The sequence below is a fragment of the Narcine bancroftii genome, chromosome 1 (genome assembly GCF_036971445.1).
Source record: "Narcine bancroftii isolate sNarBan1 chromosome 1, sNarBan1.hap1, whole genome shotgun sequence".
In the NCBI taxonomy this organism is placed as follows: Eukaryota; Metazoa; Chordata; class Chondrichthyes; order Torpediniformes; family Narcinidae; genus Narcine; species Narcine bancroftii.
In genome coordinates, this window is record NC_091469.1 from 417,655,339 (window position 1) to 417,679,951 (window position 24,613).

At 40.8% G+C, this 24,613-nt stretch overlaps 1 protein-coding gene and 1 long non-coding RNA gene across 7 annotated transcripts in view; one reads left to right on the plus strand and one right to left on the minus strand.

Moving 5' to 3' along the window:
- LOC138751586 (RNA-binding motif, single-stranded-interacting protein 3) overlaps positions 1 to 24,613 on the plus strand; it is a 1,523,265-nt gene that overhangs the window by 457,752 nt on the left and 1,040,900 nt on the right. The window lies entirely within an intron of this gene.
- Positions 10,230 to 16,819, minus strand: LOC138753328 (uncharacterized). Its single transcript, XR_011351107.1, has 3 exons — positions 13,489 to 16,819; positions 11,862 to 12,081; positions 10,230 to 10,392 (listed from the first exon to the last, which is right to left on the minus strand). It is a non-coding gene; the product is annotated as an uncharacterized lncRNA (long non-coding RNA).

Below are 24,613 nucleotides of genomic sequence, written 5' to 3' on the forward strand. Positions count from 1 at the left end.
TGACATCAGTGGTTGGGAAAATTCTGGTGCCTATTAGAACCATAGAATACAATTCAGAAACAGGCTCTTCTAGTCTGTGCTGAATTATTATTCTGCCTAGTCCCACTAACCTGCACCCAGAACATAGCCTCCATACCCCTGCTATTCATGTATCTGTCCAAGTTATTCTTAAATGTTAAAATTGAGCCTGCATTCAACACTTCAGCTGGCAACTCTTTCCATACTCTCACCACTCTCTGTGTTAAGAAGTTCCCCCTAATGTTCCCTCTAAATTTTTCCCCTTTCACCCTTAACCCATCCTTTGGTTTTTACCTCATCAGAAAAGGCCCATCTACATTTACTCTGTCTATATCTCTCATAATTTTGAATACTTCTATTACATCACCCCTCATTCAGGCAATAAAGTCCTAACCTGTTTAACCTTACCCTGAAGTCTGGGGACAATGATCCTTGTAAATCTTCACTGCACTTTTTCAAACAATAAGTATAGGATATCTTTCGTATAAAGATATATCTTTCGTGACCGTAACTGTACACAATACTCCAAATTTGGCTTTACCAATGTGTTATATAACTTTATCATAATGGCCTAACTCCTATACACAGTACTTTGATTTATGAAGACCACAATGCCAAAAACTCTTTTTACAACCCTATCTATCTGGGAATTATGTGTCTGTATTTCCAGATCCCTCTGTTCTACTATATTCCCCAGTGCCCTACCATTTACCATATATGTCCTTTCTTGGTTTGTCCTTCCAAAATTCAATACCTCTCACTGCATTAAATTCCATCTGCCATTTCTCAGCCCATTTTTCCAGCTGGTCCAGATCCCTCTGCATGTTTTGAAAGCCTTCCCCACTGTTCATAATGCCTCTAACCTTAGTGTCATCTGCAAACTTGCTGATCCAGTTTACCACATTATTATCCAGATCATTATATAGATGATAAACAAAAATGGTCTCAGCACCAATCCCTGAGGCACACCACTAGTGACAGACCTCCAATATAAGAAGCAATCATCTACTCTCTGGCTTCTTCTGTATAGCCAATGACAAATCCAATTTACTACTTCACCATGAATTCTGAGCATTTGAACCATCCTGATTAACCTCCTATGTGGAACCTTGTCAAAGACCTTACTCAAAGCCATGAAGACAACATCCTCAGCCTTTCCTGGTAACCTCCTTGAAAAACTCCATAAGCTTGATGAAACATGTACAACCATTAACCCTAACCAGTCCCTGGCTATCCAAATATACAAATATCCAATCTCTTAGAACACCTTCTACTACCTACTACTGATATCAGGCTCACTGGCCTACAATTTCCTGGGTTAATTTTGGAGCCTTTTTTAAACAACAAAACACCATGAGCTACCCTCCAATCTTCTGGCACTACACCTGTGGCTAAGGACATTTTAAGTATATTTCTGTCAGAGCTTCTGCAATTTCTACACTAGCCTCCCTCAAGGTCCAAGGGAATAATTTGTCAGGCCCTTTTTCTACCTTGATTTACTTTAAGACAGCTAGCACCTCCTCCTCTTTAATCTGGGTCCATGATCTCACTGCTTGTTTTCCTTACTTCCTTGGACTCTGTGCCAGTTTCCTGAGTAAATACTGATGCAAAAACACCTTTTAATATCTCCCCCATCTTTTCCAGCTCCATACCTAGCCAACCACTTTGATCTCAAAGGGGACATTTTTGTCCCTTACTATACTTTAGTTCTTAATATACCATGTTGTCTATACCTGCTGCACACCTCTTCCTTTTTCTGAACCAGATCCCCAATATCTCTCGAATCCTGACAGGGACATACACACTCTGTAGTCTCAAAATTTCACCTTTGATGATCTTACACTTACCAAGCACATCCTTGTCAAAAAAAACCCAAATCCATGCATTCTACATCCTTTCTCATTTCCTCAAAATTGGCCTTTCTCCACTTTAGAAACTCAACGCGAAGCCCAGACCTGTCCTTCTTCATAATTAACTTGTAACTAATGGCATTATGATCACTGGACCCAAAATGTTCCCCTACACATACTACTGTCACCTATTCTGTCTCATTCTCTCTAGTTGGTACCTCTATATCTTGAGTTAGAAAAATTTCCTGAACACATTTGACAAACTCCAAGCCATTCACCCCTTTTATAGTATAGGAGTCCCAGTCAATATGTGGAAAGTTAATATTTCTTACTTTCACAATGTTGTTTCCTGCATTTGTTGGCTATCTTTCAAGAGATTTGCTCCTCCAATTCTCGCTGACTATTGGGATGTCTATAGTACATCCCCATGTGTTTGGTCATACCTTTCCTGTTCCTCACCTTCACCTATAGAGCCTCAGTGGACGAGCCCTCTGGTCTGTCCTATCTGAGCTCAGCTGTGATATTTACCATGATGAAAAATATCACTCGTGCCCCTTTCATCCCTCCCCCCCATTCTAATGCATCTGATAAAACAGAAGCCCAGAACATTGAGTTGCCAGTCCTGCCTCACCTGCAACTAAGTTTCATTAATGGCCAGAATATCATAGTTTTAAGCTTATCTGTCTTCCCTACAATATTTCTTGCATTGAAATAAATAAATGTACCTGAGAAAATTTGCACCACATGCAACTTCTTTGACATCTGACATTACATACAATCTTCACTTCATCTTTTTCCTTCTCCACTCCTCTCTCTGCTCTGGCACTCTGGTTCCCAACCCCCTGCAAATCTAGTTTAAATGCCCCAGAGCAGCAGAAACAAACCTTCCTGCAAGGATTAGTCTCCCTCCAGTTCAGATTCAAACCGTCCTGAAAGAAAAGGTCCCACCCTCCCTGGAAGAGAGCCCGATGATCCAGAAAGCTGAAGCCTACCCTCTTGCACCATCCTTTCATCCTCCTATTTCTAACTTCCCTGGCACATGACACAAGTAGCAATCATTGAAATCACAACTCATGTAAAAGGAATTAGACAAAGTCAACATATATTTATAAAAGACGAATAATCTTTGACTAACCTGCTGTAAATTTTATTTCAGGATGTTAGTTTACTCTTTAGTTGTCAGCCATCAATAAATGTGTTACTTGTTTTTGTTATGTATTTGTGATTTAGAAAGACATAAGTACACAGAGACGTGAAGCTTCTCTCATGGTTTAATACAAGTTAAAGATGGTTCCCTCAGTACACAGTATATATGAGTGACAAAGTCATGCACATGCATTTACGTAACAATTCCACCCCCCACCCCCCCACCCACCCATGAAATAAATGTTCTGTTAAAATAACATATGGGCAACACTTAAACTAAACTAAACTATGATTACTAAGTGGTGGCCCTAGACAAATGGTGAGGATTACAATTACAGAATGATGTAAGAAAGGGTAGACCAGTCAGTTACTGCACATAGTCCTTCAGCTGTTCTGGAGGACATCTCTCTCTCTTTTTCTCTCTTTCTCTCTCTCTTGGATCGTCTTAATAAGGTGGAAGCTGTTGGGGTACTTTTCAATTTTCCCAAGCTCTTTGCCTTCTGGGGTGATGCCTCTGTTGGTGGTAAAAACTGTGAACTTGGTCTTTGGTGAACCCCATTGGGACTTCGCTATTGGATAGGGCATAGTGTAGAAATGCTCTGTGGAGCCATAAAGCTGCTCAGTTGAGGGCTGCTGGTTGAGCAGTCAACTTTGAAGGAGACTTGCTTTCTGGAGATACTTCAAGAATGTTGATGGTAGGTTCTGGAATCTCATCCAGAATCTCACTGGGATCGTGAGCAGTGAGCATGGCCATAGGGTCATCCACTGTTCTCAATTGGTCAATGTGTCGTTTCCATATTTTAGTTCCCACCAGCATGGAGTAAGAACAAAGACTCAATTTTTTAAGGATAACTCTTCTCACCCATGGCTCCCTATTATCCCAGTAGTCTCTTACCAGCACTAGTTCTCCCACTTCTAGAGATCTGGTAGGTTTACTAGGAGATGTTGATTGTTCCATTTGAAGGTAAATGTGTGGGTGTACTGTAGAAAGTCTTGTTCTTAGGTTATGTCCAACATCAATTCAGCTGGTGTTTTCTTGGTAGTAGTGTTAGGCAGGTTTCTATATCTCAATAGAAAATCTGCAATTTTGAAGTTCCATAATGTGTTTAAGTATTTCTTAGACTTCATTCCCCTTTGAAGGTTTGTACAAAACGTTCTGCTTCCCCATTTGTGCTTAGGTGGTAGGATACTGACAAGATATGTCGTATATTGTATTGTACAGGAATTATTTAAAGACCTCCAATACAAACTGTGGACCATTATCAGAAACTAGTTCAATAGGCAATCTGTACAATACAAATATACTTTGTACTCTTTCATTTGTCTGGTCCATTGTTGTTCTTCTCACATGTGACTCTACTGGCCATTTCCATGGGTTAGGCTCAGCTTGAGGAGCTTTGGGTTTCATATCTTGACAAATGCTACATCTGCTTACCGTCTATTCAATATTGATATCTATTGAGGGCCACCAGACATGCATACATGCCAATGTCTTCATCAGAACCATTCCTGGGTGGTGGTTGTAGAGTTCTGATAATATGGCAGTTTGCCATTTTATAGGGATGATCGTTCTGGTTCCCCACAATAAACAACCTTCCTTAATTGATATTTCAAGGCGCCTTGCATAATAGGATTTTAATTCTTCCGATATCTTTTCGGCCTCAGGCCACCTATTTGTCGTGAAGTAAAGGACTCTTGATAATATATTTTCTTTTCATACGTCTTTGCTGATCATCTTTGCTGTATTCGGTAAACGATGAAGCTGTTCTTCATTAACAGCTGTAGCCTCTGCCTTCCTGCTCAGTTTTTGATAGAGGTAAGTGAGATAGAGCATCCGCATAGTTGTTTTAGGTTGCTGGTTTATGTGGCTAGCAGCACGGCCCACCTTTGAATTCTTGAGGCAGCTAGGACTGGTATCCCCTTTTTAGGGCCTAGAATCAAAGTGGTTTGTTGACTGATACTAAGGTCAACTTTCTACCATATAAGTATTGGTAGAACCGTTTGACACTAAATATTATGGTGAGCCCTTCTTTTTCCAGCTGGGCATAATTGTGTTCACAAATTGTCAAAGACCAGGAGGCATAAGCTACCTGTTGTTCCCTTTTTTCTGTGACTTGTGACAGCATTGCTCATAATCCCATTGGTGAAGCATCCACCGCAAGGGTCACTTTTTCTGGATCATAGTGGATGAGAACATTGTCGCTGGACATTAATAATTCTTTCAAGCGATCCACCACATTACTAGTACTATTTTTGGCCTTTTCTCAACAATTGATTTAGCGGGTTGCAGAGTGCTGACATATTAGGAAGGTGCTTCCAGTAGTGGTTCACTAAACCCAAGAATGACTGCAATTTAGGTCTGTTTGTTGGGTATGGTGCGCTGTGGATAGCTTCTCTACCAATGGAGTCTAGTTGGACTCCTTCACTGTTAATTGTAGAGCTCAGATAGGTGACAGACTTGTCCTGTTGCTGACAGAGATTTCTTGTTGCATTCAGATTAGGAGCATTTTTAATTGGATAGGTGCTCAGAGTCATCCCGATTTGTAACTATGATGTCATCAAGGTGATATCCTACATTGATACCTTGAAATAATTTGTTCATGGTCACTTGAAATATAGCCGGGGCTGCTGATATTACGTATGGCATTTGGGTTTAGGTGAATAACCCCAAGTCCAACTTGTCCAACTCTATTTGTTGGTATGCCTGTGATAAATCCAGTTTTGTGAATTTCTTTCCCCCGTTCAGGGCCTGGAATAATTATTCTGCTTTGGACATAGGATGTTCAGGTATCTGAAGAACCTGGTTAATGGTGAATTTGTAATCACCACAAATTTGGATTTCTCCATTTTGCACTGGTGTGTTGGGAGCTGCCCAATACAGTATTGAATTTGTTCCAGTATTCCCTCTTTTTCTAATCTGTTGAGATCCAACAATCTTCCTTTTGTTTCAAAGGGTACCATTCAGAACTTTGGTTCTACACCTGATTTCAGTTGTAGTTTCATTTGAATTCCATGGATTTTACCTAGGCTTTTTCTGAAAACCATCTGATACTTCTTGAGAACTTGTTCCAGTTTTGGCTGGCACTGCTCTTCCTGGCTTAAGTTCATTATTGATCTAATTTTGGCCTAGTCTAACTGAATGTGTGCTAACCAGTTTCTTATCAATAGTGCTGGCCCCTTCATGTCCATGACGAAGAGACGTAATCTTCTTGGTGGTCGTTCTTAGTATTGTACGTTCAAGTTGCACGTTCCAAACAACATGACCCTATACACTGTGACTATCTTTAAAATCGTACTGGTTTTATTCATGAGTAGCTGAGGAAGCAGGAGTTGGTGTTTTAAGCAACTCCGTTCGGAGAGGTTTGTTGTTGATTGTTTAGTTTTGACCATTTAGTCTGCGAACATACATGATCTCCGATGTCTTCCTCCGAGTGTTTGTTTCTTTGCTGGTGCTGGGAATTTCATCCTTTTCTTCCACTGTTTTCCCCCTGGATGGGTGCTTTCTGTGTTTTGGTTTCTGTCTTTTCTTGGGCATATGGCCTTATGTGTCCCTCTTTATCATAGAGGTGGCATCTGGATTCTTGAAATAACAATCATTGTGTCTGTGGTTGTATTTCCTGAAGCTGAAGCATTCTTGGTGGGAAAATTTCCCAACTAGTAGATCATTTTGGTCATTGTCCAAGTTTTTAATTGGCCATTTCTGTGCCAAAGGCTGTCTTAAATGTTACATCCAGTGTTACCTCATCCATGTTTAGTAATTTTTGTTTGGTATTGTGGTCAGGCAAACGCATTACTAAATGGTCTCGTAACGCTTGGGTTAGGAATTGATCAAAATCATAGTGTTTTGCTAGTTTACGTAATGTAGCCAAGTATTCGCTTACAGTTTTGCCTGTTCTTTGTTTTCGCTCTGTCTTTCAACCATAACCGGTGGTTTGGGATTTAGATGTGGTCCTGTTGTTGTACACAATTATGTGTACCATTTTGTTCCCGGATTCTCAGGTGCCAGCTGGGACTTGAGTCGATCAAATGTTTTACTTCCCATTAGACTCAAAAACAGTGATGACTTACAGGTTAAAGGTGGTGTCTCATCAATATTATGGGCTAGACAGTAGTGATCAAATCTTTCTACATAGTTAAACCAGTTTTCTGCTGACTCCACAAATTCTCCAAACTTTACCTCCGTATTTCCTTCCATTTTGAAACTTCTGTCCTTTGTTCTCTGTGGCTGGGGCTGTGGGGTCCACTGTGTTGAAAATCTGGCATTTCCCTTTTAAATCTTCCTTCTGCCTTACGGAGTACAGGAGTGCTGTGGCGGGGCGGGTGGGTCCCATTTCGATCCTCATCACCACTGTTATGTATTTGTGATTTACTAATACACAAGTAGATAGAGATGTGAAGCTTCTCTCGTGGTTTAATACAAGTTAAAAATGGTTCCCCAGTACACAGCAACAACATCATTTTGCTAAGTCTGCAGACGCTGTGATTGTAGTAAAAGCACACCGAAATGCTGGAGGCACTCAGCCAGTTTTTCAACATCCATAAAAACCAAAGATATATTGCTGACATTTTGGGCCTGAGCCCTTCTTCAAGGAATAAGCAGAATGAGCCAGAACCAGGAAATATCATAAAATCTTAGAACTCAGACAATGCTGGCTGGGGAAGGAATCCAGACCAACAAAAGGTGTTAATTGGATGAAGGTGATGGGGGAAGAAGTGGGGGGAGAGGTTTAACGAAAGCCAGAGAAGTCAATATTAATGCATCTGGTTGAAGGATGCCGAGTCAGAAGATGAGGTATTGCTGTTCCAATTTGTGGATGGTCTCAGTCTGGCAGTATAGAAGACCATGGACAGACATGTCAACAGAGAATGGGATGAGGAATTGAAATGGGTGCCCACTGGGAGATCTACACTATTGCAGCAGTCTGCATCCAGACTCTGCGATGTAGAGGAGACTACAATGGGAATATTGGATGCAGTAGATGACCCTTGCCAATTTACAAATTAAATGCTGCTTCATTTGGAAGGACTATTTGGAGCCCCAAATGGTGGTGAGGGAAGAGGTGTGGGTGCAAGTGGAGCATCTTCTGCGGTGACAGGGGCAGGTCCCAAGGTGCCAATTAGTGGGGAGGGAGGAGTGGACAAAGGAGTAACAGCAGGAATGGTTCCTGCAGAAGGCAGAGAGGGAGCATCTCTGTGGTCACATGGGTAGGTACCAACTGAAGACTGAAACTTTCTTACATGTTTCCTTTGGTCAGAAGTGTAAAACATTTCAGGCACATCATTATCACTTGCCACTTCCAAACTTGAAGAGGATATCTCAATGATGTTAGAAATCAGGTTAGCTGAGTGATATTGCCTATTCCATTTTATATGAAGTATGGAAGTTGATATTAATTTGAAGAGGAATGATTTAAACAATAAGGATAATCGCTAGTTATTTTACTGCTATTTTTATGTATCATTGCTAGTGATCGGCATTCCAATGAATGGTAACAAAGTAAAATGCAGAGATAAACCTGAGGACATTAGCAAGTTTCCAATTAATTGCTTCTTCACAAGAAAAGTAACAAATTACACAGGGCTTGATTGTGATGCACATTGAAAGAATTAACAGTCATCCTTTTTGATTAAAAATATATTTTTCCCATTTAAAATTTATGTTGCCATCAGATGCAAAAGGATAATCCATCTTTTTAAAGTCCCCATATAATTTCTGTTATTTGATCGAACAATTAGACAAAATCTTTGGATGTTTCTGTTAGTGTAGTGGTTAGCACAATTCTATTACAGCTCCAGCAGATGTTTGAATCTGTCGCCGTCTGAAAGGAGTTTGTATGTTCTCCCCATGTCTGCGTAGGTTTCTTCCTGGTACTCCAGTTTCCTCCCATATTCCAAAAAATAATTTAAATGTATTGGAGCTGGTTTTATATTGCAGTACAGTGATATGTCTAATCAGATGTTTCTCTATTTATATTGTAATTGGGCAACTAATCTTGAAGTAAATCAATAGATCCAATTTGCAGAGACTTACTGTGGCATGGGTCCTCTACCGGCATCACCTACGGCTCCTAGAACGCTTCCACCAGCGTTGTCTCCGCTCCATCCTCAACATCCATTGGAGCGCTTTCATCCCTAACGTCGAAGTACTCGAGATGGCAGAGGTCGACAGCATCGAGTCCACGCTGCTGAAGATCCAGCTGCGCTGGATGGGTCACGTCTCCAGAATGGAGGACCATCGCCTTCCCAAGATCGTGTTATATGGCGAGCTCTCCACTGGCCACCGTGACAGAGGTGCACCAAAGAAAAGGTACAAGGACTGCCTAAAGAAATCTCTTGGTGCCTGCCCCATTGACCACCGCCAGTGGGCTGATCTCGCCTCAAACCGTGCATCTTGGCGCCTCACAGTTTGGCGGGCAGCAACCTCCTTTGAAGAAGAGCGCAGAGCCCACCTCACTGACAAAAGGCAAAGGAGGAAAAACCCAACACCCAACCCCAACCCACCAATTTTCCCCTGCAGCCGCTGCAACCGTGTCTGCCTGTCTCACATCGGACTTGTCAGCCACAAACGAGCCTGCAGCTGACGTGGACTTTTACCCCCTCCATAAATCTTCGTCCGCGAAGCCAAGCCAAAGACTGTGGCACTTTATTTACTTAAAATACATTGCAAATCACCAGAACATTATTCCTGCAGCTCTTATTCACTGGTGGGTTTGCAATGCTGCAGTCAGATCAGTCCATTCACTGTCGACAAAAAGTCAGAGGGTAGTTATGAAGACCCAATAAAGACTCTTGCTGATCTTAAAAAAAGAAAACCTGAAGAATTTAGCTTTTGAATATTACAGACTGTGTGAGGCACATAAACTGGCAGCACAAGAACAATGTAAAACAAGGCAAAATCACGTTGCACCTAAAAGAACATTGAACACACTAGCCTCAATAACCTGTAAATCAATAGAAAACCACCAGATGTAATCTTGCCTGCACCACAAAGTTAAGCAGAATTTCATGAAAAGCTTTGAATTTTGTTCATATGTTTCAGATCCAAACAAACACAGTAAAATTCCCCTTTCCGTGATCACCATTTCTAGCCTTCAAGAGCTTACAGTATTCAAAATTGCATTTCTTATTAACCAATTTCCATTATATGATCATATTTTGTCATTTTGTTTTAATTATTTTTTGGGATGTCCTTTGTATTGTACTTCATATTCTATAGATTTTATGGGTGATTATCTGGTCCTAAATCCACTCTTCATCACAGCAAAATAATTGTATGACAGAATTCCTTTCAAATGGAACCATATTAAAGATCACGTGCATATGTGAATCAGCAAGAATCATCAGTCCTTGGGAGAAATTGCTCGATGTCTCAGAATGGCTGCAAAGAACAGAGCAAAGGAAACTACATGGGATTGCAGCCCAGACAAATTTAAATCAGCTGACTTACTTACTTCAAATAGGGCAGAAAAAGGATTGAGGCCAAATTAACATTAAGAATTAAAGGTAAGTTAAGGAAGATTCTTTTCCAATAACTGGAAAGCAAGGAACATGACCAAAACATATGAAATAATGTACCTTCTTCAGTCTTACATCTATCACACTTTGACGAGAAATTGGAATAAGATTGAGCCAATTGAACTTTGGAAAAGTAAGCTCAATGTGCTACTTTAAATTGCAATAATGAATGTTGGGCGGATAAAGAAAATGAATGAACCAGTTATATTAAGATAAAAATGATGTCAAGATTGCAATATTTCTTTCAATCTTTACCCATTCTTATACCAACAAGTTTTTTTAAAAAGCATGTCAGATAATTTACATGGAAGTCTTAGATGCCAAGAGTCTCCATGGAAAAACTTACTTGGGATTATTCATTGAGTGGACTACGATTAACTAATTTTAAAAAATATTATTTGGCTGCCAATTGAAATTTATAACATTTTTTTTAGGGAAGAGATATTCCTGATTGGGCTAAAATTGGTCGACACATGGTGGATGAGAAGATGGCAGAAGATTTCATTTACAAATGGAATGTTAAATTATTGTCTGGAAAGGCAGATAACCCCATTCTAAAACACATAATTTGGCAGAAAATTAATAAATATATAGGTCTAAAAGTGGGGTTATCTTCAAAAACACCCTTGTAGCATTAAAAAATAAAATCCTGGACACTTGACACTGTAAAGGGATCAAGTTTATTGAGGATTGTTATGGACAATGACATTTGAACAGCTAAAAATTAGATATGATTTGTCAAATAGAACTTTCTTCTGCTTTCTTCAATTAAGACCATTTTTAAGAGATAGGTTAGGACCACCCATTACCCTGCCAATATGTAGTTTAGGACCAGCCATGACCCTGCCAACATGTAGTTTAGGACAAGCCATGACCCTGCCAATGTGTAGTTTAGGTCCAGCCATGACCCTGCCAATGTGTAGTTTAGGACCAGCCATGACCCTGTCAATGTGTAGTTTAGAACCAGCCATGACCCTGCCAACTTGTAGTTTAGGTCCAGCCATGACCCTGTCATTGTGTAGTTTAGGGCCATCCATGACACTGCCAATGTGTAGTTTAGGACCAGCCATGACCCTGCCAACGTGTAATGACATGGAGGCTCTTCTTCAAAGGGAGATCCCAGGTAAATTTATATCTAAGATGTACAGTACAACTCTGAATATCCAAAATGGTCGGGACTGGGCCCATTTCAGATAAACTTTTTTTTCAGAAAACTGGTCATTTTTTTAAAAACAGCCCAGTAGCAATAGTAAATCACTTGTAACAGTATTGAAGCAACAACAAACAACAATGTAAGGCTTTTTAAGCATTAAAATAATGTTTAATTCTTACCAAAAAAATCCTGGTCATCATCGATCACTGACACCTCCCCACCAAGGCCCCGACCGTGCCGGGAGTCTGAGGTCCGCTGCTGCCGCTACCGGGAACCTGAAGTCCGTTGTTCCCGATGCTGAGAACCTGAGGTGTGCTATTGCTGGCGCAGGGAGCCCAGCGTCCATTGCTGCTGCTGCTGCTGGGAGACTGAGGTCTGTGGCTGTTACCACTGTCAGCTCTGAAAAATAAGTTTGGATAACTAAGATTTTGGATAATTGGAGTTGGACTGTATTTCCTATTTCCTATTGCAGAGCATAAGTCCAAAATGGACTTGCACAAATCAAGGGAAAGGTGGGAGACGGACTTGAGTCAAAATTGTGCTCTAATAATATGACATCATTTATTAATGCCAGAATATAGATTGGTACAATACAATTTTAAGCACCAATTATACCTTATACCGCAAATAATATGCGATTTAAAAGCTGAAATTCCGGACTTGTGTTTTAGATGTGGTATAGGAACATTTATACCTTCAACCTGACTTTGCGTGAAAGTAGGATCCTTTTGGTATGACTTGGCATATATTTTGACAAAAATTATAGAAGTGGATTTTCTATTGGAACCAGAACTGTATTTATTGAGCAATCTTATGGTTATTGGCATAAGCGGTAGCCAGGAGATATGTAGCTGTTACGTGGAAGTCCGACTCCCCCTGACTTATTACTCGCTGGAATATGGAAATGCAAAGTTGTGGCCCCCAGAAAAATATGACATTTTTGTTAAAATATGGCAACCTTATTTGAATCACATTGGTTTAAGGATATAATTAACTTCCATGAAAATGTTTAAATAATATAGTTGGGTTAATAGCGTTGAATTCCTGAAGATCAAGATATGGACTAATTAATGATGGCAGCTCAAACACCCTTTCCCTTTTTTTTAAATTTTATCAGTTGGAGGGGGGGGGGTGGAGATATGTGTAATCGTATGACACTGTAATTTAAAATAACTATTTATATGATAATAATGTTTTCTATGAAAAAAAACATGAATTAACCAATTTCAAAATAGAATCCCATGTAGCATCAGAAAATTCTTGTTGAAAATCTTGTTCCCATCATTTCTTAGTCTTGTCCAGGGAATCACCACTAGACATCAATAATAGCTCATAGAGAATGGATATAAACTTTTTGGTATTTTGTTTAAGATTATAAATCTTCTCTATTCTCTTTAATTCCAAATAACCATATAACCATTTACGGAGCGGAAACAGGCCATGTAGGCCTTTCGAGTCCACACCGGTTCACTGATTTTGTGCGCCCTCTTCAGGCATTGGTCCCGGTAGATCTTCATTCAATAACGATGGACGAATTCAATGCAGGTGGAATCAGTCGTTCTCTTGCCCATTTGGATCTTGTATTTCTGAAGAAGGTTTAATACTAAGGAACGTACAAATTCCCTAATCTGTAAATATCTAAAAAAAATTATATTTTGTTATTTTAACGAACTGGGCGGAGTCGAGCTCTTTGGGGAGATGAAATGGCCGGGGGTGGGGGAGCTAGGGAGGCCAGATGCCTGTGTAGGTCCGCCAGCAGGTTTTTGTCGTTGGTCTTGGTGTCAGGATCTGGGCCAAAAAACTCACCCAGCAGGGAAAGCGGTGCACCATAGACCATCTCCGCTGCTGAAGCCTGCAGGTCCTCCTTGGGTGCCATCCTAATCCTGAGGAGGACCCAGGGTAGTTCATCCGCCCAGTCTGGTCCAGAGAGCCTGGCCATAAGCAATGCCTTCAGGTGCCTGTGGAACCTCTCCACCAACCTGTTGGACTGCAGGTGGTATGCTGTGGTGTGGTGGAGCTTGACCTCCAGGAGCTTTGCCATCTGAGTTCACAGGGCAGATGTCAACTGCACCCCTCTGTCGCTAGTGATGTGTGCCGGGACTCTGAAACGGGTGATCCATTGGCTGACCAGAGTCCTGGCGCACATCTCAGCGGAGGCCTCCTTAATCAGGACGGCCTCCGGCCACCTTGTGGCCCGATCCACCACTGTGAGGAGGTAACGATCCACCTTGGACACCGGCAGGGGCCAACGACATCAACGTGGATGTGTTGTAATCTGCCGGGTCGAAGTTCTGGATGGGGGCTCACATGTGTCACTGAACCTTGGAGGTCTGGCACCTGGTACAGTTTCTGGCCAGTTCCGCCACCTCCTTCTTCAGCTTGTGCCACACAAACCACTCCGCGTCCATCCGCACGGTTGTCTTTACCGCTGGGTGAGCGAGGTTGTGGATCAGACTGAAGACCTTCGCTCTCCAGTGCGGCAGGATCACCAGGTGCGGTGTGCCTGTTGAGACGTCGCAGGGCAATGTGTCTGGGCTGCTGGGCACCTGGACATCCTTGAGTTTGAGGCCCGAGATGGCAGTCCATAAGGCCTGCGTCTCCGCATTGTTCCTCTGTGCCTGAGCCAGTTGCTCATAATCCAGGCCGGGTGCGAGAGTGTTGATGGCTGGACGGGAGAGCACATCCGCCACTCCATTGTCCTTGCTGACCTTGTATCGTATGTTGGTCATGAACTCAGACACGTACGACTGGTGGCGCTGCTGTCTGGCGGACCACAGATCCTTGGCCATCGTCAGTGCTTGAGTGAGGGACTTGTGATCCATGAAGGATATGAACGGCTTGCCCTCAAGGAAGTAGTGGAAATGGCGAATGGCCAAATACAGCACTAGGAGCTCCTGGTCGAAGGCATTGTATTTGAGCTCCGGCGGATGCAGCTGCTTCCTGAAAAAGGCCAGCAGGTACTATTGTCCACTTTGCCACTGTTCCAGAACCCTCCCCACTGCCTTAGCTGAGGCGTCTATGGAGAGCACCGTGTGCGCCTCCAGCGTGGGTGCACCAGCAGCATGGCGCTGGGTAGAGCCTCCTTTGTTGGGAGGAAAGCCCTGTCCGCCTTCTCTGACCACAATAAAGTATTTTCTTTGGTGGCCATGAGCGCGAACAATGGGTGCATGTTGCGCGCGGCTCCAAGGATGAAATGTTGGTAAAAGTTCACCATCCCCATGAACTCTTGGAGGTCTTTCAGGGTGAAGGGTTTGGGGAATCATTGAACAGCCACTACCTTCTCCGGCGCCAGTGCGTCCCCAGCCGCCGAAATGTTGTGCCCCAGGAACTGGAGGGACTCCTTGCTGAACTGGCATTTGGCCGCGTTGCCCGTGAAGCTGAAGTTCGCCAGCCAGGCAAAGAATGTGCGGAGGTGGGCTTTGTGTTCGTCATGGTTGCAACTGGCAATGAGAATATCGTCCAGGTAAATGAATACAAAGTCTAGTCTTTTCCATCCACGCCCATGAGGCGCTGGAATATTTGGGCCGCGTTCTTTAGACCAAAGGGCATACACAGGAAATCAAAGAGGCTGAAAGGGGTGATAATGGCCATCTTACCCACATTGTGTGGATGCACCGGGATCTGATGGTTCACTGCACGAGGTCCACTTTGGAGAAGACCCGTGCGCCGTGGACGTTGGCGGAGAAGTCCTGTATATGGGGCATTGGGTACCTGTCGGGGGTGGTTGCATCGTTCAACTGACAGTAGTCCCCACATGGTCTCCAGCCCCCAGATAATTTTGGGTCCAAATGGAGCAGCGATGCCCAGGTGCTGTCCGAGCGCTGGACGATTCCCAGTTCCTGGAGCCTGGAAAACTCCTCCTTTGCCTGCTGGAGCTTCTCGGGTGGCGGCTGTCTGGGTCTAGCATGCAGCGGGGGGCCTATGTTGCGATGTGGTGGAAGACTCCATGCTGGGGCAGGGCGGCGTTGAACCATGGCTCTAACATGGCGGGGAATTCGTGGAGGATCTCATTGAACTTGTTCCTGGCGGTGGCTACGGCAGCGATTTCCGGCCTGTGGGCTTCTGCTGTGTCCAGTGGGGTGGAGTGGAATGTTCGGGCATTGACCAGCCTCTTGCCCTTCATGTCAACCAATAGGCCATGAGCTCTGAAGTGCCCACAGAGGCTAGGATGAACCTCCAGTGGAACTTCTTCTTCCTGATCTGGATCTGTGCCCTGTGGGTGCTGTAGGTCCTGATGGTGGAACCGTTGGCCACCCGTAGGGTTGAACCTCAAGATTGGGTGCGAGTCTCTAATGCTGTGGGGGTAAGGAGGTTGAGCTCACCTCCTGTGTCCACCAGGAATTGGAGGCTGGTGGATCTGTCCATCACATGAAGGAAGCTGTTTGTGTGGCCAGCTGTCGCAGCCTTCAACAGTGGCTGGCCTGGTCATTTCCCTGAAACCTGCAGGGCTGGCGGCACTTACGGGCTTGCGCTCCCCAGCACTGGTGGTAGAAACACCAGGTCGACTGGCCCTCCTCTGGCTTGGTCTTGAGAGCGGCTTGCAGTCGGCTGGCTCCTGGTCATGTCACCTGGTTGAGGGCTGCCTCGTTCTCCCTCTTCATGTGCCAGAGGGCATCCGCACAGGTGGCTGCTCTCCTCGGGTTTGAGAAGTCTTCTTCTGTGTGGAGCAGCTGGATGTCCTTCGGTATCTGTTGCAGGAATAGCTGGTGGAAGAGAAAACAAGGCTTGTGGTCTTCTGCCAGGGCCAGCATTTCATCCATCAGCGCCAACGGACTATGGTTCCCAAGCCCATCTAGGTGAAGGAGCCTGGAAGCCCATTGCTGGAGAGTTAGCCCGAAAGATCCAAGCAGCAGGTCTTTGAGGGAGGTGTACTTGCCCGTAACCGAGAGGGTGGTGGATGAAATCATCCACCACCCTCGCTGCCGTATCTTGGTCCATAGCGCTCAGGACATGATAGAACATTGTGGTGTCTGAGAAGATGTTGCGTTGAAATTGTGCTTCCGCCTGCCTGAACCACGTTCTTGATCGGTGGGTCCAAAAGGGGGCAAGCTTGATGGAGACAGCATTAACTTCTGCTGAATTCATGGTGTTTTGAGTCCAGAAAAATGTCTGGGCTCGTCGGGGTCACCATTGTGGCGATGTGAGCAGTGGAAGAAACACAGCCATCACGTTGAGGGTCATTAACGACTATATTTATTCAAATTCAGCACGCCCCTATAAGGGCAGCATGAGGTCAGTCACCTGGTGCATTGTGACATCATAATCGCTGCCCAGGGTGCGTGCTGGAAGGGATGCTGGAGTCAGAGAGAAACCTCTGATGAAGCCATTTCCCATGGCTGCCCCGCCACGTGGCAATACAAGCGGGGCCGGTTCGCCATGAGGATGTGCACCGCCACAATATCTAATATTAACTGCCCAATAATATAATATAAAATTAGGCAATGCCAATCCCCTTTTCTGTTTAGGATTTTGAAGTTTTTCATTAAGATGAGGATATTTATTTCTCTAAACCAGTGGTTCTCAACCTTTATCTATGGAAAAAATTAACTTGGAATTTTGAATCGGGAGGTCTACAACTTCCAAATTTTGAGTATTATTATAAAGCAAACCAACTATGATTTCTTTCTTCTTTTTTGAGGAAGGAGTAAAAGTGGCTTGGGTTAATATAGAATAGGTAAAAAAGAATCTGAAGAATTTCTATCTAAATAGAATGAGGTATTATTAACTGGAGAAACAGGCACACTAATATTAAAACATTTGGTCAGAATGTAGCACAAGGTACATATGTTGATGGGAGTTAAGGGATATGGTTTAGTGAGGATGCCACTGGAGCAAAATTAATTGATCCTGTTTACATTGAATAATATAAATGTTATTAACTGGAATAAAATTTATTAAAGACTGTTATCAAGGCAGATATTTAATGACATTTGACCAATTGAAAACTAAATGTGGAATACTAAATTATACAATATTTGGATATTAGCAAATAAAGGCTTATCTATGAGAAAGATAACTATATCTTAGTTACTACCTGTATTAGAAGACGATGAAATAGAAATATTAATATCAAATCCAAAAACAAAAAAAGTTTATATCAGTTATGTATTTATTACTTTTGAGGGAAGCAAAGAAGAAAGATTTTCATAAATTTAACCAATGGTAGATATAAATGATAGAAATTGAACATAAATATGATAGTATGAAAAATACAAAAACTGTTAAATATAGAATGGTACAATACAATTTCATGCATCAGTTAAATATTATGCCACAAAAGCATAATAGATTGAAGTTAGATGTTTTGGATAAGTGTTTTCGATGTAAACAGGACATAGGCACCTTTTTACATTCTACATGGACATGCCCCAAAATGAATTTTTTTTGGACTAATTTAATAGATTTTCTTCAACAGGTTTTAAACTCCTGAGAAACCCTATGTTGCTTCTTTTGGGGATATATCAAAATTAAATTAGTTTCAAAAAGAATTTTTAAAGATTACACTGGGAGTTGTCAGGAAATGTATAGCTGTTTCATGGAAATTAGATACAGATTTGGAATTAGATAGATGTCATGGAGAAATGCGAAGTTGTATACTTTTGGAACCGATCACCTATAATTTATAGAACAAATATGATCATTTTTGAAAAATTGGTTTCCATATATGCAAATGATTGGTGTTATAACTTTATAAGTAATTATGTCAATTGGTAGAATTTGGTACGAACTTTGTCACTCCCCATCCTCACCTTAATGTATTTCATTTTATTTTACTTTATTAGATGTTTTTTGTGTGCTTTTTTATGTATATACTTAGATTTTGATTAAGTGTTATGTATTGCACAGTAGTGTTTCATTTTTACTATATACTTCATGTTCAAAAGATATAATGATAGTTGTAAGTGGTAGAATAATTAGGTCACAATTCAATCAATCTATTCTCTTTTTCTTTCTTTGTTCCTTTTTCCTTTTTCTTTGCTTACTTCTTGGGGTTTTTCCATTTGGGAGGGAGTGGGTTGGGGGGGGGAAAGAAAATGGTTAAAAAAAAGCATGTATTGATTTTGTTATATAGAATTTTCTAGTTCTTTATGCAATTTTATTACATGTGCTAATAAAATGTTAAAATTTTTAAAAAGAAAGGTAACAATCATACCCTGCCAAATGTCTCTGACGCAGCATATCTGCAATGAGTTAGGGCACAAAGAGTTTGCAGCTGACTGAAGTATTCACTGGCTATGTCAGCCCATAGGAGGGCTCATGGAATTGGAAGGAAGGAAAAGCAAAGACTCATGAAAATTAACTGGAATCTGGAAAGAAAACATATAAAAATATTTTAAATAGTTTTGAAGCAGCAGTAAAAATGCTGAATAAATCTTCTCGACATTGTAATTACCAAGCAAGGCATGGACATTTTGCATTACAAAGATCCAGTGTAATGGCTGGAAAACTATCATTCATTCTGCTTGTGTTTCAACAAATGAGAGTAATACCTCCCGAAATGGATTACTCCACAAATCTGATCACTGTCATTGTTTCTTTTCAACTTTAGAAGCTACATTTACTTGAACAAAGTCCCCAAAGTGTTCTCAATATTCTTTTCAGAAAGAGTTTTGCAGATTTATATTTTATAGTAATGTCTGGAGTTCCATACTTCAGCAAACAGTTGAGTGAGTGATATTTCATGAAAAGTTTTGAATATCCCTGTATACTTGCTTTTTGATAGCCGTTTTATTTATTCTGACTGACGATTGATTCATTTGAAGTCAAATGATGAAGGAAGAAATCTAAATTTGATGCTGTTCTGTATTCCAGCGTTTAAGTACTGTACAGACTAAATCAAAAATTATTGTCAGAAACAAACTCTTCATATAAACCTGGAAAACAAAATATTTTACAGAGAAACACAAAAGCTTCAAATACTGGAAAATTGAGCAAACAATGAAGTGTTTGAGGAACTCAGCAGATCAGACAACATCCATTGGTGTAAACAAGAAGTCTGCAGATGCTGAAGGAATAGAACAAGAGACAAAAGTGCTGGATCCATGGGTAGAAATGGTCAGTAAATGTTTTGGGACAGAACCCTTTATCAAGACCAAGATTTTAAAAAAAGATCAAATTACATCTATAAAGGGGGAAAGACACTGGGGGAGGGGCTGAGGTGAAAGAACAGAGGATAGATGGTGTGGGAAGTGGAGACACATGTGGAGGGAGAGACCACTCTGAGTGGGTGGGAAAGAAAAGTTAGAGAGAGGACAGAACAAGTAAACACAGGAGGAGGTAAAGAAGAGAAGGCAGTAGTAGAAACAGATGAGGATAGGCGTTACCTAAAATTGGAAAAATTGATGTTCATGCGATTAGATTTAAGGCTGTCCAGGAGGAATACGATGTGTTCCTCAATTTTTCATTCGATTTCACCTGGACAATGGATGAGATATTTTGTCAGATTGGTTGAGGGAGTTGAAATTGCTAGCTACAGGAAGCTTATCAGAATGTTGGTGTTCAGTGAAGTGGTCAGCCAATCTGCCTTTGTTTGTAAAGGAGGTCATACAAAGCACAACAAATTCAGTAGATTAAGTTGGACAATGTGCTCTGCCTCACCTGGAAGATTTGTTTGTGGCCTGGAAGGAGATGTAGGAGATTATCCATTAGATAATCACATGTAATACGATTGTAGCAGGAAGTTCCAAAGGGGTTACAAGGATGGGTGGGGAGGGAAGAGCAGACTAGAATCTCCAAGAGACATACTGCCTGTGAAAAGTGAATAAGGGTGGCTAAAGGAAGATATGACTACTTGTGGGATCATACTGAACTTAGCAAACGTCAGTGGATGATGTGTCATATTTCTGCCCTTATCCCTCTTCTTCCTGGGAAGAACAAAAAAAATCCTCCAGTCCTCACTTTCTACCTCACCACCTCCATATCCGGCACATTATCTATGATCTTTCTGCATCCTGTGGACTTTAGGAAGGGAAGTCCAAGGCAAGGCAGCAGTGGTAGCAAATTGAAGCAACCATGAAGAAAACACCTCTTATTTCTAAATAGTCTGAGGAGATTCATCATGTCATCAAATCTTCTATCAAACCTCTCAGGGTATACCACAGAATATATACTGACTGGTTGCATCACAGTCTACTTTGGAAACTCAAGTGCACAGGAGCACTAAAAGCTGCATAATCTATAAAACCCTAGACAAGGTCAACACAAGCACTGACCTCCCATCTCCTGAAGACATCTACGAGAGGCAATTTCTCCAGAAGGCAGCCAAAGTCAGAAAGGACTCTTTCACCCTGGTATCAGTCTTTTCTCAGTGCTACTTGCACAGAGAAGGTACAGCAATTCTAGGTTCATGAACAATTTCTTTCCAACATCTATCAGGTTCTTGAACCTCTCTCTACTGCCATAACCACAACATCACTCAGAACTACTGAAGATCTGTTTGCACAAATGTAACATTTCATTTTAATTGCACCAATTGCAACTGTGAATATCTATTGTCTTTTTTTCTCTCATGTGGTAACATAATTTATACTTATAATTTGTTCTTGTAGTTTACATAACTGTATCTGCAGCAAGCAAAATTATCAGTGCATCTGCACATTGTACTGATGTATGTTCTATATATGACAAACAACTCTCATTATCATGACCAACCTACAAAACAAAGTGTTCTGTTGCTAGAAGAATACTTACTCTACTTCAACTGAGATTGTACTCATGTATTTTTCTGAAAACTTCCTTCAAAATCAGAAAAATATTATTTTTTGATGCTTGTGGTAACAAGTCAGCAGTTACACATCGTGTGATCCACTCATTGCAAGGCTGTATCTACTGAGCATCAAATTGAATCCATTAGATAATTTTGTATTTCTCCATAGAAGGCTGCTATTCTGGCTGGAGGCCTGTGACCAGTGGTATTCCACAAGTATAAGTGTTGGGACACCTGTTTACTTGAACTGGATGAAAAGGTAGGTGAGTGAGTTAGTAAGTTTGCAGATGACTTGAAGATTTGGTGGAGTTGTGGACAGCATAGAGAGCTATCAAATAATATAACAGGATGTAGATTAGTTACAGATATGAGCAGAGAAATTGCAGATGGAGTTTAATCTGGACAAATGTGAGGTGTTGCTCCTTGGGATATCAAATGTATGAGAAATGTATACAGTTAATGACATGGCTAGTAAAAGCACTGATATACAGAGAAATCTGGGAACCCAGGTCCAAAGCTAATTGAAAGTGCCACGCAAATAGATAGAGTGGTAACGAAGGTGTATAGTACCTGTTTTTCCAAATCTTGCCCTCTGAGCCCCCCTGCCCCCTCCAGCTTCTTTACCCTTTCAACTCTATAATTGCACCTATTTTATCTTGGTCTTGATAAATACATCGGACCTGAATTGTTGACTGACCATTTTTAATGATGGATGTTGTTTCACCTCCTGAGCTCCTCCAACAATGATTTGTTTTCTTCAGTAACGATAGAATATTTTCATAGTTTGCTGCAATAATGTTTGCTGCCTTCGCTCATTATTTTTTGCCCTATGCAACCTCTGTGGCCTAATGGTGGTTTTCCTCAGTGGTTTCTCGCTGAACTTGTTAGATTAACTCTCTTGACATGAAGAATCAGTCTGTGGCAGTATAAATTCACATATGTTAGTATCTTTATTTGAAAATCTATGTGCTTTCTACTGTTACTGTGTATGGCATAAAAAAAACTGCAATCTTACTACCTCTTTAATTGATTGAACTTCTAAACTATGAAACCTTCTCTGTTGTAATTTCACAGTGCTTCAGAAATTGTTTTTGTTGCTTATCTAAGCCTTAGATCTACAAGCTATAGATTACTTTTGGCTAATTGAAACACTGACAGTTCTAAAGAGACAAGAATGTAGTGAATGATGCTTATGCAATGACAACAATTGATTAAACAGATCTCACCAGCTTGGTTTTAAAGTCTTTTGCTCTTTGGACAGCAATTATGCTATTTTTTTGAATATTTTATTTAACAATTTTTAAATCACAACCATAAATACATTTCTTCAATAAGGAACTTTCAAAAATGATACATGTGGTATACAAAATCTGCCCCCCCTCCCCCCCCCACCTCCACAAACTCCCAAAAAAGAAAAGAGAAAAGAGAAAAACTGGAGAGTATCAAGAGAATAAACTATATAGCGCAAAGTTTTTTAGAGTATAGTGATGCTGGAGGTTACCAAAAGATGGGGTCTTCAAAGACTCCGTTAAGCATTCATACCCACATTTTGAAAATATGGGTGCCATATTTTCCAAAATATCTGATATTTATTTCATAAATTATAAGTTATCTTCTCAAGTGGAGTACAGCTCCCAAATTTCGCACACCATCTCTCCATCCCTAAGTCTGTATCCAATTTCCAAATAATAGCTATACACTTCTTAGAAACTGCTAAAGCAATTTGTACAAATTTAATCTGATACATAGATAATTTGAATATTGGTCTTATAGTCCTAATATTAACCAACAAAAATAACATTGGATCCTGTGGGAATTTAATCCCTGTTACTTGTTCCAAAATATTTCCAACTTCCAACCAAAAAATGTTTAACTTTAGGACACTTCCAAGTAGAATGCAGAAATGACCCAATCTCGCGACCACATCTAAAACACAAATCTGATAATGTAGGGTTAACTTCTTAAAATTTTGATGGAGTTAAATATAACTGATGCAAAAAATTATATTGAACTAACCTATATCTAACATTAATAATTTTTTGTCATATTATCTCTACATAATTGCATCCAATCTTTCTCATCTATTTATATATTTAAATCCGCCTCCCATCTTAATCTCAGTTAATGCACCCCTATTTTAGGGGCTTTTTAAAAAATAAATTATCCATTACAGAGATAAATTTATTTACATTACTACTACAAATCAATAATTCCAATTCACTCTGACTTGGTAATGTCAAATGTGGACCTATTTTTTTAGTCAAAAAAGCCTTCATGATATAACAGAAAAAAAGTATTATTTGGCACATTAAATTTATTCTTCATTTGTTCAAAAGTAATAAATCTTCCAGCTTCAAAACAATCCTCTATTCTCTCAACACCCATCGGCCTCCAAGTCCTCAAAAATTGATTATCCATAGGAAATAGAATAAGTCCAATTTGACATAAAGGCATTTTTTAATTAAATTAAAACTTTCACACCTATTTCATGATCAATTTTATTCTATAATTCAATCAAATAGTTCATACCAGGTATGCTGGAATTAAATATTTAGGTATTAGGGTTGATAATGATTTAAATAATTTATATAAACTGAACTTTTACCATTACTTAATAAAATTAAGGAGGATTTGAATTGTATGCTAGATGCTTACAGCGAATGATGTTCTCTAACATTCTAAATATCAACTCAGGTTTTGCCAGATCAACAGTTTTCACTGAATTTACTCATTTTCCAGTCCACTAACAGCCTGCACAAGTTGGACATAAAGTAAATTGCACCAAACTTGCAATTGTGTCATCCTGTTTCAGGTGCCTTGTTTTACCTGAAACCTTTAGCTATTGCTCATGGCTGCATTTCAACAATTTTTACTGAGAATAGTGCAAAACAAATTGTCATATCTTAATACACCCAATTTCAACCAAGAATATCGATGTTTACACACTTGCACATTTGAGTTGTACAGCACAAAGCAAGCCTACATCATGCCTATATGCAGTAAAAACCCCCAGTTTCCAGCACCTATGCGGATTGGTAGATGCCGGATATGTGAGTTCTCCGGTTGCTTGAGACTTTAAGTGTTTTCATGCTGAGCCTCCACTTTGAGGCCGTCTGTCGAGGCGGATAAAAATTTTAAACTTAACCTGTTCATGGAGCAGCCCTAAAATCTTCCAGAGCTGCTATAGGCGAGGCGACTGTTGCTGTGGTGATACCTAACATAAAT